The sequence below is a fragment of the Antedon bifida genome, chromosome 4, assembly GCF_963402885.1.
Source record: "Antedon bifida chromosome 4, ecAntBifi1.1, whole genome shotgun sequence".
In the NCBI taxonomy this organism is placed as follows: domain Eukaryota; kingdom Metazoa; phylum Echinodermata; class Crinoidea; order Comatulida; family Antedonidae; genus Antedon; species Antedon bifida.
Genome location: NC_136229.1, coordinates 25,549,543 through 25,564,391, shown reverse-complemented (window position 1 = coordinate 25,564,391; position 14,849 = coordinate 25,549,543). Strand labels below are relative to the sequence as shown.

The 14,849-nt window shown below is 32.4% G+C and overlaps 1 protein-coding gene across 2 annotated transcripts in view; it reads left to right on the top strand.

Annotated features, from left to right (window-relative positions):
* The window catches only part of LOC144840695 (vasoactive intestinal polypeptide receptor 1-like), an 85,085-nt gene that overhangs the window by 27,170 nt on the left and 43,066 nt on the right, over positions 1 to 14,849 (top strand). The window lies entirely within an intron of this gene.

The following is a 14,849-nucleotide window of genomic DNA, read 5'->3' as shown; positions in this document are numbered from 1 at the left end:
ACAATTTGATAAATGATGATGAAAGAGAAACATAGCGAGTCATGACTTCTCTATACATAATTAACGTTTAAAGGGTCTGGAATTCCAGGTACAGAAATAATAAATGTGAAAATACACGCGAGTATCCCGCATGTTATGTCATCATTTTCCACATTGTTGCACTTATTTTGATATATTATTACGGTAGGGAATATATAGATATGCCAATATTTTTTTTACGAGTGAAGTTTTGATTTAGGCGTTACTAATTGTCATACGTCAGAATAATGGAGGTCAACACATTCAAGTAATTTCTTTTCACACTGTACTACTATATTTTAGAGGGCGCTTCAAATTGCAGCGCTTAAAGAATTTTTATAGCCACATGGACAATCAAGCCGTTTAATCCATTTGAAAAACAATTCAACTTAAAAATCAGAGCAAGGAATTCATAAATATCTAAGAGATTTATGGCTCAAATGGAAGTGTGCAAACTGTATATAAAGTATGTTAAACGCACACTAGATAACGATGTACGATTTACATTCATTAACGTTGAAGCATAATGTGCTATATAGATTTAATTTTGCTAGAAGCAACCGACGCACATGACGTAGGCTACGTACCGTCGGCGGAGTGACGTGACGTGCGTATTGATGCACAGGTCGACGTCACGTATCGTGCAAGGGATGTACGAACATTTTCTCCAGAGCATAGGCCTAACTCTAACGACTACTCCGGTAGTCTACGATATATTAAATTTGCTGTCGACTTTCTCATTAACTTTAGAATGTCATTCTACCTCAGAATTAATGTGTATTTTATTTTTAGTTTTGGTTGTTGACTGTTGTTATTAATTGTGTTTAAACATCTGCCTTCATATAATATAATATATTACATATCCATTAAGGTGGTTGTGTTTAATCAATTGTCCGTATAGCACAAAATGATACAAATCATTAATATCAATCACCCGTCTCTATTTTCTTTTAAAGTGCCTTTTCAAAGTTAGGTTGTTTTTTTTTCAACGTACGTCAAAACAGATCGATTCACTGTCAATTTACCAATTAGTTTCAAATTACCATGAGACCCGTGGCAATATTGAATCCGTAATATAAATGATCTTTTGATATTTTATTTATATTTTTCAATTATTTTCTGCAGAAGGATAATAATTACGATGGTACTTTCATTATCATCATGAAAGATATTTATTACGGTTGCTAACTTCCTTGTTACAGCTGCTGATGATGTCAATTGTTGCAGATTTTCTTCTTTACTATGCTGATGTTGTTACTGCTGCAAATTTTCATGTTACTGTTGCTAGTGTGATATTGTTTGTTGATGTTTTTCTGTTAGTAGTTGAAGATATTGTGTTTGTTGCTGATTTTTCTGTTACTTTTGCTGATTATGCTATTCTGTTGTTGTGGATTTTCCACGCACGTCGTAATTGTTGTTGATGATGTTATTATCGTTACAAATTGTCCACGTTAACTGTTGACGATGTTGTTTTTGTTGATGTTTGTCCATGTTCATTTTGCTTATGATGTTATTACTGTTGCTAATTTTTCTGCTAAATTTGCTGATAGTATTGATTTTATTGCTGATTCTTATGTTACTATTGCTGATTCTCTGTTCCTGATAATGATGTCCTCAATAATAGCTTTTAATTGTTACTGCTGCTTATTCCCGGGTTACTGTTGCTGATTCTCCTGTCACTGTTGCTGGTTTTCCTGTTACTGTTGCTGATTTTCTTGTTACTGTTGCCGATTTTCCTGTTATTGTTGCTGATTTTCTTGTTACTGTTGCTGATTTTCTTGTTACTTTGGCTGATTTCCTTGTTACTGTTGCTGATTTTCCTCTTACTGTTGCTGATTTTCTTGTTCTGTTGCTGATTTTCCTCTTACTGTTGCTGATTTTTAAGATTATTGTTGCTGATTATCATGTTACTGGTGATTCTGTTTCTGCTTCATATCAAAATAAGGATAAAGAAAATGTTGATGTTACTACATCATGCTCATGTTATTTTCGTTATTTATAGCAAATTGTGTATGGCGTTTCGCTGTTCATTTCGATGTTTTATTTAAGTTATAATGTTTTGTGCTGTTATTGTTTTATTAGATCAATGAATCATGCTGATAATTATACTATTTATTTTAATTTAGCAATCATTACATCTGTATTGGTAATAATAGCATTGACAATACTTGTGTGCAAATAATAAACACGGGAAGCCAATTATCCACTAGTATGTTAATAAAGTTGCGAATCTTTTTAGATACAAACGAACAAAGTTCAATCTCCAATATGTAAAAATACATTTTAGAAAAATATTTGTTAGAAGCAGTAAAATTATTCTATAAAAATAATCCCTTGCTTTGTTTATTATCCAAGACGTGCCTACTGCTAAAGGCCATTAGCCCTAATGGCATGACTCGCAATCATACCGTATTTTTACTTTAAGCTAAGTTTCATATCAATTTTAATTCGATTTTATTGTAACCCACGGCAAAAGTAATTCTTAATATATATGAGTCTGTGTAAACACCTTTTATAGTGCCAAAACAACAGTGTTTGTTGACAAAGGTAATTTTGTTATTTGTTGACTTTGATTCGTGACATCGCCTAACTACTCCGCGGTGTTTTAAGCACACCGTCAATAACAATGTTTTGACTAGGTGTAGGCGTGCTAAAAAAAAGATCAACTTTTAATCGATTAAATGCTTTTAATCAATCAAATACAAGTTTGTGGTGATATGTTAAAAGCAACATTATCGATTTTTATTAAATTAATTGAAATTTCTTTTTAATTGGAAGTTTTTTAATTGAGATCTTAAACGTCAAACGTTTCTATAACATTTTACCTGATTTAAATATGTGTTCCTTCGTGAACTGTGATTGAATTTCTTATATCAATTAACTGTTTATTGATCAATTGACTCAGATGTGCATTCATTGCGTTGATTGCCTGCGATACATTGCCACTTATACACAAGTTAAAAAACAAGAAACACTTAGCGTTGATCCATTAACCTACTTGTTATGAAATTATATTATATTACCTGCTGTACTTAAGTTTCGTAAGTTTGATAAACTTATTGTAGGATGTAATAATACTGTCAATTCTTAATAATTCTGTCAATTCTTAATAATACTGTCAATTCTTAATAATACTGTCAATTCTTAATAATTCTGTCAATTCTTAATAATACTGTCAATTCTTAATAATACTGTCAATTCTTAATAATTCTGTCAATTCTTAATAATTATGCATTATGAATAATCTGGACATTGTATTGGTAATGCAAACAAGGCCATATACATGGCTGCAGTCGCGTGCTCAAGTTAGTGTTTACCGACCGACAGACCGACCGACAGACCGACCGACCGACATAGTGAGCTATAGAGTCGCGTTGCACGCACGCGACTAAAAACGTCCTGTAGCAGCATTTAACCTAGTTAATATGATCGTTCTGTTTCGCTGAACATTGATGATTGTTCTTATTGTTTTTATTGTTCTGTAAAATGGAATATAATTCTATTTTTATTCTATCATTCGGCTCAATTTTGGACGTAGGCGTACAGTAGAACTCCTCCTGTGGGACAACCTTATTAGATGACAGTTTTATTAGATGTCCACTTAATATGGTTCTACACAGTAATTAACTATGTTTTACTTTAAACATGTATTTTACCTCTTGAATATTTACTGAGAAGTAGATATACCGTCTTAAATAGAATAAACACTATAATTCAATTTGAACATAAAAAACATGTTAAGAACATTTGCTAAACATACGAGTAATGTCGTCACGCCATTTAAAGTTAAACTAACATTTATCGTCTATAATATCTGTGAATTAAACATTTTATATCTGATGTTAGAATCAATAATATCTCATCAAAAATTGCTATTAATTCGTCAGAAGTCTAATTAGGGAAATTATACCGCCTGTGAATGTATTTATTTAGCCTAACAACATCAACATTACGACTGCTTACCCAAAGATGCCGCGGTTGCGAAAGCTTCTGGAAATAAAATATGTGATTAGTCTAAAAGTGCTCTTTCTAAATAATCTGTTATTGCTACTTATCTCAGTATGTATTGGATTTATTGAAAGCAAATAAGAGATCCATCTATCAGATTATCATCAGACGTGTTGTGCACACATTTTCTACTTCTAACATTACTCATGTGTCGGAATGTTTATTACATACATACATAGTTTGCTTAATCGTGTTTGTAATTTAAAAACTTGTGATGGTTAATTGTATTACTTTATGTTCTTTCCTGTGATCTTTTCTTAGTAATTGATACCTAAACAGTTGATATATCGTTGGTTCTAATGTAATGTTTTTGTTGATTTTAGTGAGTGTAAATATAAAATTGAGAAAGTGCGATGATAACGCATGACACGTTGGGTAAGTTTCAACGTAACCTTTTCCTTCACCATAAAAGAAAATTATTATAAAAAAATAAATAAAAAGGGTAAATATAGTTGTTAGACCTATACCTCGAAAATGTCTTTGTATTCAATATTTCATACTCTCATTAGCTAGGAGGAGGGGATAGAGATAGTTTACGGTTTTAATATAATACAACTTATAATGAATTGAATTCATACATATCATTGTATGCCAAAATGTATGTTTCGAAACGTAACTTCCGCTATTGTGAATAAACCGAAGTCTGATCACTTCATTATAATATTATTAATTAACATGTTTTTTTTATTTTATAAAAAAACATATGTCGAATGATTAATTATTTATATTTATAGCCACCGATGAGAATTAAGGACAGCACATTTCCTACCTTCATGTATTTAAACAATAATAATATGCCTAATGCATGTAATATGCACCCTGGACAGTGACGGATCTAATAAATTTCACAAAACAACCGTTAGTAGAGACATTGGAACTCGTTAACCCACTTTGTCAAGACGGGTAATGTAATATTATATATTTGTTACGACGTTATTGTTTTACTCGAACAGAACAGCTCGCAGAAGCGTGTTCATACAGCAAAATAATGGTTAATTATATCATTGTACTACAATGGCCGATTTGTCGACGTCTCTACGTTCCCCCTACAGCAAATAATGGTCATAACTGTATCATAAAATGTGTTGTTGTTAAAGTATTTTGGTTAAAAGTGCATTCATTTCCATATGTAATTGAGTTTAAACGATTTTCTTCTCAAACTAGCCGCAGTGTACAACATGTATGAAATAAGCTTTGAATGTTTGTTCAACTCACGTATACATTAATGCCATCATTTAGTTGATTGATTTTTACACGTTTTAAACTATTTATAATTTGAACTTTCAGCAAATAAAAAGCAGTTGCCAATCCGTTGGATTGAAATAGATTACTTAGATTTTTTAATGAAAGCATCTGCCCTGGTACCTAATAATCCTCACGTACAATGTATTGTATTTAATTCCAAAATATTGGCTAACCCGTCTTAGGTATGTATGATATAAAATATAAAGAAAACGGAGTGGGTTTCGCAGCCCCACTGGGTGTAACTAACAGGTAAGTAACCGTACTTTACTGTACGGTTTCTGTAGTCATTTATGGCTTAAAATACATAAACTCATCCTTTCTAACAAATCAAGCTACATTAAGCTACTTTTGGTGTAATAGAGTCGATCATCGTGAAGCAAAAATGAAACTTTTCGGTTAGAATATCGGGTCTTCCTTGATTTGTATTAACATATTCTACCAAAAATAACAATAAATTCAGCAACAAAACAACGCGAAGTAAGGCCAATTAGAGGGATAATGCCTAATAGCCTAGGCCTAGGCGAGCGTAATTAGAAAATGTTGTACGCCGCAAACAATGTTAGGGTACATTGTTTTCTCTTTTAACCATAATTAACCATTACTACAAAACAAAGTAAGATCCAAGGAAAGTTTCTTACCATTATACAGTAGATATCAGATTAAACAAGAAATATTTCTTTTAAAAAAACGCCGCTCATCTGACGATAACTACCCGGTCTACATGCATGTTAATATTTGTCAGAAAATATTTTCATAAACTCTTTTTTTCCAGACGTGCTTTGTGGTGTGCGCATGCCCAGTTGTTGTTTCCAAATACCCAATTTTTTTAGCAGTGGTAAACTATAAGTTACGCATGGTAACTGTTTCATAATGCTTCTGTTCTCTTGAATATAACTGCTTAAAGGAACGGCGCGAAAAAAAAATGAATATTAGTACCATTAATGACGGACAGGTATCTCATAACAGACGAAAGTAACTTAATATGCATACACTTTCCATCGGAAGTAATTGCCCAAGGACTGTCAGCACAAGATTTGTCGTTTTCTGTTTAATGCGTACATTACACTGAAACGTAGATTACTATACAAATTTTGAAGTAAGATTTGTACAGTGTGTGATTTACAAAACCAATTTCGTATAATTTAAACTGTCGATGACCCTTTTCAAGCAATGTTAAATTACATGGAACTCTTGATCTCTTATTAACAGCAGGGAGTGTCGGATTGCATTACGCGATATCAAATACCGTGACGCACTAGAGACCGTATCATTACGCGCCTGAGTGTATCTTTGTCATTTGATTGGTTAATTTCGCATTACGTGCCGTTCAGATAGCAAAATCCAAGCGCTGCCTATTTTAAATCGCCCTTCGTCTGCTTTTAATAGATAGAACAGTTTATTAGTTCCATGTAGGCCTACAAAAAGAGCACGACTAATACCATATTAAACTAAAATATATATAAATTAAGCCTCTAATTAAACTTTATTAAAAGATGGTTTCGTATTCATAATTTTAGCCAATACCAAGCTACGTTATCCAATTCAGATTATGCCTCTATAGATATATAGGTTAATTAGACGTACCCCATCTATTTATTACTGAGTAAGTATTTAATTTCGGTTTCAGTTGATGTACAGTATACATAGTATTATATATCCTTTCCTTGGTTTTCTCAAATTAATTGCACTTTCACACACGGTTGATACTTTAATACGTATACAGTTGTATTCATTTGTAAAGTACACGCACTGATTAAAACCTATACCCATTATAATTCTGATATTTCTTTACGGTGATTTTACGTAATTTAGAAGAGGTACCGTACTCAACATGCGTAATTAAATTATACTGATACATAATAACTTAATACAATACGTAACTCGAATTCAAGTCGGATATTTATCTATTATGTAAAGAACAGCAGTATAGCTTCATTAAAAAGGCCCTCATACCGTTTATTTATTTTTTTTAAAGAAATCAGTTTCTGCTAATTAAACCTACTTTAAATAAGAAGCTCATAATTCCGAACAAAACTCATTGTGTAATGCATGTTTGTTTTTGAAAAACGGACAGTACATTAACCCAACAATTCTAGGATCTTTTATCTATGATTATGAAAATTAAAGCAAATTATATATTTATAGAATAAACAAGGACTTGTATATTATTGCCAATCATTTATATTGATCTTTTATTATCTCTCAAATATTAACCTTAATGTACATTATTGCTGTAGGCCTAATTATCAAACGGTATGCTACTCAAGCAAATTGGGTTAAGAAAATAATTTGTATTATTACCACACAATTAAAAAAACCTTGCAACCCCATGTGTTTTTTCAATTAATAATTTTAATTCTAATGATAGATTTTTTTGTAGAAAATTATATAAATAATGCAGATTGTAGAAATCCGTTATGGAACAAAATCGTGGTCTCTACAAATAACTTAAACATATACAATGCCTCAAAAGATCGAAATATATACTTAAGCCTTTTACTGACACACCCACACAACTCGTTCCTCTACCGTACTTTTCCAAAGTGTTTTCGTTAGGTCTTCACATATTTCTCTTGCCTTTATGTGCCCATGTTGGTATTAATCCGATTCCGAATCCTGTCCGATCCATTTCAGTCACTACACAAAAAAAAAACAGTTTACCCTTACACAGAAAATAAACCTTTGACTAATGGCTTTATGATGTTTTCCTTGTATGTTTTTTTGAGTAATTCAAATCTTTACAGCTTAGTGTATTAGCAAATGCAACCGGTGATGATGGCGTTGATATAGGCCTACTGGATTCACCCAATTCATGGAAATCATTTCTTAAATAGCGTAAGTGAAAATAATACTTAAAGGGAAATATCTAACTTAAGTGTGTTTGGTGAATCAACCAATAGAGTACCCGAGACTCGATCTCCTCGGTCACTGGAGTGGAAAGCCTTCAATTTCATTTGTCACGATCAGGTATTTTGCTCTTGAACGAACAAACGAACGTTAGCTGGTGGGATGAAGATGATATTATACCAGTTTAAACGATAGACATTATTAATCAATGCAGATATTGAAGGTAATGTTGTTTTAATTGGATATAGTTCTATTTACTTATAAACGTCTTGCTTTTGTAATAATGTATGTCCTTTGTGGTTCCGTCTAGAGTGTAAAAACATGTGGTCACGATTGCTTACTCTAATACTTAGGACAGTGTATTTTGTTCTTATAAACATTCTATTTTTAGCCGTCATTTTTGCATAGATTGGTTTTATTGCTTTCCTGATTGCGTCTGCATTTTCATCTAAGCGTTCATATTAAGTCTCCATAAATTAGGAGTAGACATTATAAAGCTTGTCTTGTGGTTTATTACGGGGCAGAATTTTGGAACGACCCGTGACATACCACCCGAGACATGCCAACAGTACTAGCAGAATATCATACATTGCACACAAGTCCTTTAATAAATGTGTACATTTACGTAATATCGCCCTCTGTGATTTGTTTCTTTGATAAAAAAAAACACCCTTACATTATTTGTTTTTTTAGTCAAATGTATACTGAAACTGTATTCTCGTATAAATTGACCCGGGTCTATCTCTCTATTAAGTAAATGTATCAATAATTGAGATTGAATAGAAAATGTAAACATATCCTGGTTCTCAATTTCTGATTTTACAGCCTGGGGTCCTCATACTGTGTGGTTCTTTCAAACTTCTAGAAATTTTCAGCAATGTAAAAATAACCATTATTGTTCTTCTAGTTGAGCAACATAGCAATTAATCGCCCCCGAAACCGCATGCCCAGTGGGCAATGCTGTAGGCATATGTGTATATTTCTGCATATTAGTAATTGTCCATAGGGAATTCTTACACGTATTCGATGTCAAAAATATGTCTGATCATGCTATACATTTCAAATACTTAATAATCTTGATTAAGACATAATGTAAAAAAACAAAAAAGAAGTCTTTGTTATTAGAGTCTTGCATGCTGAACAACTAAACTTACTTCACCTATGATCAGTTACAGCCAGGTTGTATTGCCTAAGTACACCGACAGACATACCCTGAGGAAACCACGAGAGGTGGTTAACTTTATTTTAGCTAGGCTATTCTACATTCAGTAAGGGCATAATTGAACGTTAATACAGGCAACCAGTGCGTAAGCCTGTGTTGGACATTGCTGTAGGCCCTACCAACATAACAAACATATCGTGTGACTATAACATTAACATGTTATTGCCTTCCGAATGTTACCTACGTGTCACTATAGCAAGTTCTCAATTAAACAATTACAAAGCAATGTTGTGAATCGTTAGTTTGCAGTGATGATAACAATAACACTCCTCTGTCAAGTTATATTTTAGAAAATAATACTAAAAGAGTATACACTAATTGAGTAATAATCTTCGTTTTTAATTATTTAAATTATTATCTTTAGTCTGCGAGTCTGTCTCGTGACAGGTATCCGACATAAGTCAACCTCCTTGTTGATCTTGTATGAATGTATGATTGTGTATTATTGCTGTTCTTCGGGATTGGTTATTGCACACAAAACATAATGTATTGGGTGTTCTACTCGGTATTGTTTATTTCAGCAGAATTTTATTAGGACTTGTGTATTACTTGGCAAAATAGAATGTACTACTTGCTTTGTTTGTTCGCACGAATAGCGTGTACAATAATTATGTCATCGTCGTGAATAGGTAAATACCTATACAGAACATGCCTATTGATTGAACCTGATTGAGAAAAATCGATTTATTGGTGACTTCAAAAAAGCTTATTACATTTGAATCTCGAGTTATCTTTATCTCCTACATTGGCATAAATGATCAATAGCACGCCCTCTGTTGCTTTCTATATTTTCTCAAGTACTTCACGCAGTTTCTGAGTGATTTTATTGTGTTCGTTTATTGTTTATTTTCTATTTGAATTGTTTATTTCAGTAGTAGGCTACGCTGTGATCTTCGTAGTATTGTTTATTTTTAATTTTTACTCTTTATTTCAGCAGAAAGTTACTTTAAATTATTATTGTTTATTATTGTTTAAGTAGTTTATTAGCTGCTGTTTTACGGATTTTTCATTTCGCTAAAGAAAGTTATTATAGGATCTAAACTTAATTAGGATTGTTTATTGTTTAGTGTTGCTTGTTGTTCATGTAACTTGACATAAAAGCTTGTTTATTAGGCCTGGTTTGTTTCATTGAGAGAAAATCTTCAGGAATTGTTAGATAACTAATCTCATTTCAACTGAAACATGACTATATTCACTTTCTGAACATCAACATTTCTTCTTATATTAAACATACTTATAGATAACAAAGAACATGGAGTAATATTGAAATACATGGACAAGAAATATTTAGCTTGAAACAATTTTTTCTTTTCTCTAAATGAGAATCGGAATTTTGCTGTGTATAGATACTGTCATTAAGAACATTGAATAATCGAAACTGGACGATCTAATAACTTTGCTTAGTTTCAGTGAGAGTTTTTTTAACCGTGAGACTTGTGTGTAACTATTTTATGCGTTTTTTTCTCTTATTTATTTGATAGAATCATTTTCTTTTGTAAGATAATCAGTGGTTTTTTTAAATAAACTTTTCTTTGAATTACCTTTTACGCACTTTATTTATTGGTACGGTAACACCGTGTCGAGTCGTTAACCCAATTCAAGGACGTTAACATAACTATCAACATTAAACATTATGTGTTTATTTATAGCAGGTGTGTTATGGTATGTCCAATGTTTCCGATATCTTGTTGTCTCTATGTTTTATGATCTGAAGAAATGAAATTTATAATACCTTCGTCTCGACAATAAACCACTTTTTTACGTTTGTCCAAAGAAAACGAATTTTTACGATATAATTAATCACATTCTCACCTAAATTTGGTAATGCGAATGTTCGTGGTTGACTTGTTAGACTACAGGTTATTCACATCCAGATTCATCTGTGTAACTCCGTGGCAATTCACGGTATGATAAACATAACAGAAACGTCATCTTTCATAGTATTATTGAGTTTCCTAAGTGATATACTGTAAACATCACTGCCTAGAAATTGAGGGGCGAGAGTTTAAAGAATAAACACATTTATTGAATTTAACTGTGAGTTTAATGTAACAAAATATCTATCACCGTGATTTTTAAAAATCTGTACAGTACAAATCTTCTTAACAAACATTTTTCAATCTACTATCAACTCAAAGTCGTGGTTAATCATGTCTAGGGTCACATTCTATGGTCGTTGTACAGATAGGATGCTACATCAGTACTTCTATGAATACATGGCTAGTTGGTGACAAGAACGCTAGTTGGTCCTACCCAGTACCGTTTTGATTCATTCATCATTCGAGAAACCACCACACGACAATATATATCGCCTTGTGTTGCAAAATGTGTTCCATTTGATGTGTTTATAAACCAAAGAAAATTTTTTTAAATCTGTAACAGGAATTGTTGTGGTAAACATGCACAGTTGTCATGTTCTATTAGTAGTGTTTGGTTCAACAAAAGGTACATTTCCTGTCGTCTGCAGTGCCGATTTTAAGCTACTGGCGTTATTGGTCGAGCACGCCTTACGTCACTGATGTCCTTGGTATTTCATATCGGCTCATTTTAACGCCAAATACGCTGATATTGTCTTACAATCTATCATAATTACTCCGTTTCTAGTATCTACAATGAGAATATAACACTACTAGATCAAATAAAGTACAATTAATGATTACTTTCGTGATCGCAATAAAAAAAATAGACGGTAAACAGTCGAAAAAAAATAACATCTTTGTTTCAAGATTTTGAAAAAAATGCAAAACAGCATATGCACAATGAAATTGTTTTTTTAATAACATAAATAGTAACCAGGTATAATTATTATAGTAATAACTTAACTATACTTTAGTCTACATACACTAATTTATTTTTATCAAAACGATTTGAGTAAAATATTATTCGTATTGATTTGAAACGTTGAAAAAAGTGAAAATAACCTTAGTGTTATACCAGATAGTGTTAACATTGGTTTAATCTTTGCTCTACAGTAAGCGAGAGGTCCAACTTTGCTCAATCTATGAGAGTAACACATTGCATCGGAAAATCGTGAAATTGAATAGTAGGCCTAATGTACATGCATATTTCAGGTTGTCAGCTGACTGGTCCATTGGGTCATCGAGAGCGACGACCAACGCAATTACGTGCTCAATCATGTTGATGTAAATTATCTAAATTGATTTTAATTAAATAAGTCCATCTAAATTTCTTCGGCCGTATTTTCTTTATCAATTTTCATTTCATTTGCATTAGTTTTACTACCGTTTATTCGTGTAGTAACTAAAGTAAATAAAGATTTGGAAGCGAGATCAAATGTAAAATTGATTTTTACTAACAACAATATTGGCCTGCCTTAAACAAGGATGGTACGCAATAAGCTGCCATAGTTTAATGGAATGAACATCCATATTGGGGTTGGGATAAAGTTCACATTGAACGTTTGTAAGTGGGTTTACCGCGGTGACAAGTCGACAATATGTCGGCATTACAAGTAGTTTGATAAGGTAATTATAAACACATTGTGTGACATTTTGAATAGAAAGGTATCTTGCACAAACGAACATGTTTAAAAGCATTGTCTACACTATCAACCTTTATGTGACAACAAATGTGATGTGCCCATATAATGGACATGATGATGTCATATTACTACCATATTTTGGTGGTATATCGTCACAAACTAGTTTGATAGTGTAGACATAAGTAGAGGGGTATACGGTATAGTCAGTCGTGATTATAACAATGGTTAACAATGGGGATGGTATAAGACAATAGAGTATATCATTTGATGAATTAGTTGCTTGTGAACAATTGGTTTACAATGGTTGAAGTCAATAGGTGTTATGTTTGGGATATAATAATACAATGGTTAACATTGGGTAAGGATGTAAAGGATTGTTGGCGGTATTTTTAAAAAGGGTACAATAAAGATGCACCTGGTTAATTAAAACTAATTAATTGAGGTATTTGCTTGATGTATGCCGACATAATCCAAAGACATAAGTTATTTGATCCGGATATTATAACAATGACTAAAACAAAAAGAATGAATGAAGTTATTTAATAAGTATGTCTTGATTGAACTATACCGACAGGTAATTAACCATCTTCCGGATTTGATAACAAAGGGGAGAAATGACACGGGGTGTTTGACATAGTAAAATTTACAATGGTTGAAGTCAATAGGTGTTATGTTTCGAATATAATAATACAATGGTTAACATTGGGTAAGGATGTAAAGGATTGTTGGCGGTAATTAATTGAGGTATTTGCTTGATGTATGCCGACATAATCCAAAGACATAAGTTATTTGATCCGGATATTATAACAATGACTAAAACAAAAAGATAACAATGAATGAAGTTAAATAATAAGTATGTCTTGATTGAACTAAACCGACAGGTAATTAACCATCTTCCGGAGCTTCGCAATGAATGATTGGTGTAACGTGAAGCAAGATGTTAAGTTTCACTATTTTTCAAAAAATACAACAATAATAGTAATAATAATAATAATAATAATAATAAGCTCAATGGAGCTTCGCAATGAATGATTGGTGTAACGTGAAGCAAGATGTTAAGTTTCACTATTTTTCAAAAAATACAACAATAATAATAATAATAATAATAATAATATGCTTTATTTAATCACGGATACTTAACTCAACTAAAAGTTGTTTTTCAGTAAGACCGTGCTCAAAGGAAAACACCAATAATAATAAATGTAAAAAGCAGATATCAAATCAAATAATAAAACAATTACAGAAGCAAAAAACAAGCATATTCAACCAAAAACCAACAACTAGTTACTATGGGTTCCGTGATTGAACTTACTACGGACTGTGTGGGAAGCTACTTAATGAAACAAAAGATACACGGCGCTTCGACACAATGTTCCGACAGGAAATACAACAATGACAATTGGCTGAAACAAATTCAGTAAATGCCGAATGTAATCCTTTGAATGTATATAACTCTAGAATATTTTGTCATCTTTACCTCATTCTACAACGCTACAGCCTGACAGACTTAGCATATTCAACCAAAAACCAACAACTAGTTACTATGGGTTCCGTGATTGAAATAATTGATCTTACTATGGACTCTGATGTCGAAGAAGATGTTATATAATATAAGCAGTGATTCAGAATTTGAAGACAAAGACATACTAGCTATGACTGGTGCCTATTTTACAGCAAAGGAGGAGGAAGAGATGAGGGAAGAGATGGGGGATATGACGTGTTTAATGGCGATTCAACCCCCACCTCCAATGAACGTTGATTTCATTAATAATGTATCTAATACTGAAGAAGACGAACTTTATAGATCGAGAATAATTTCTGAAGAGGAGAGGATTGTATACGACGACACGTCATCGGTAGTTGACTACCACCTATTTCTGGCAAGAAAAGCCGATGTAGAAGATGAGGTAGAAGATGGGGTGTTTGCGGAAGAGTACCTGAACCCTGTGCTGGAGGCGGAGATTAAGAAAGAAACTACCGAACTTGAGTACAAAGAGATAATGAGAA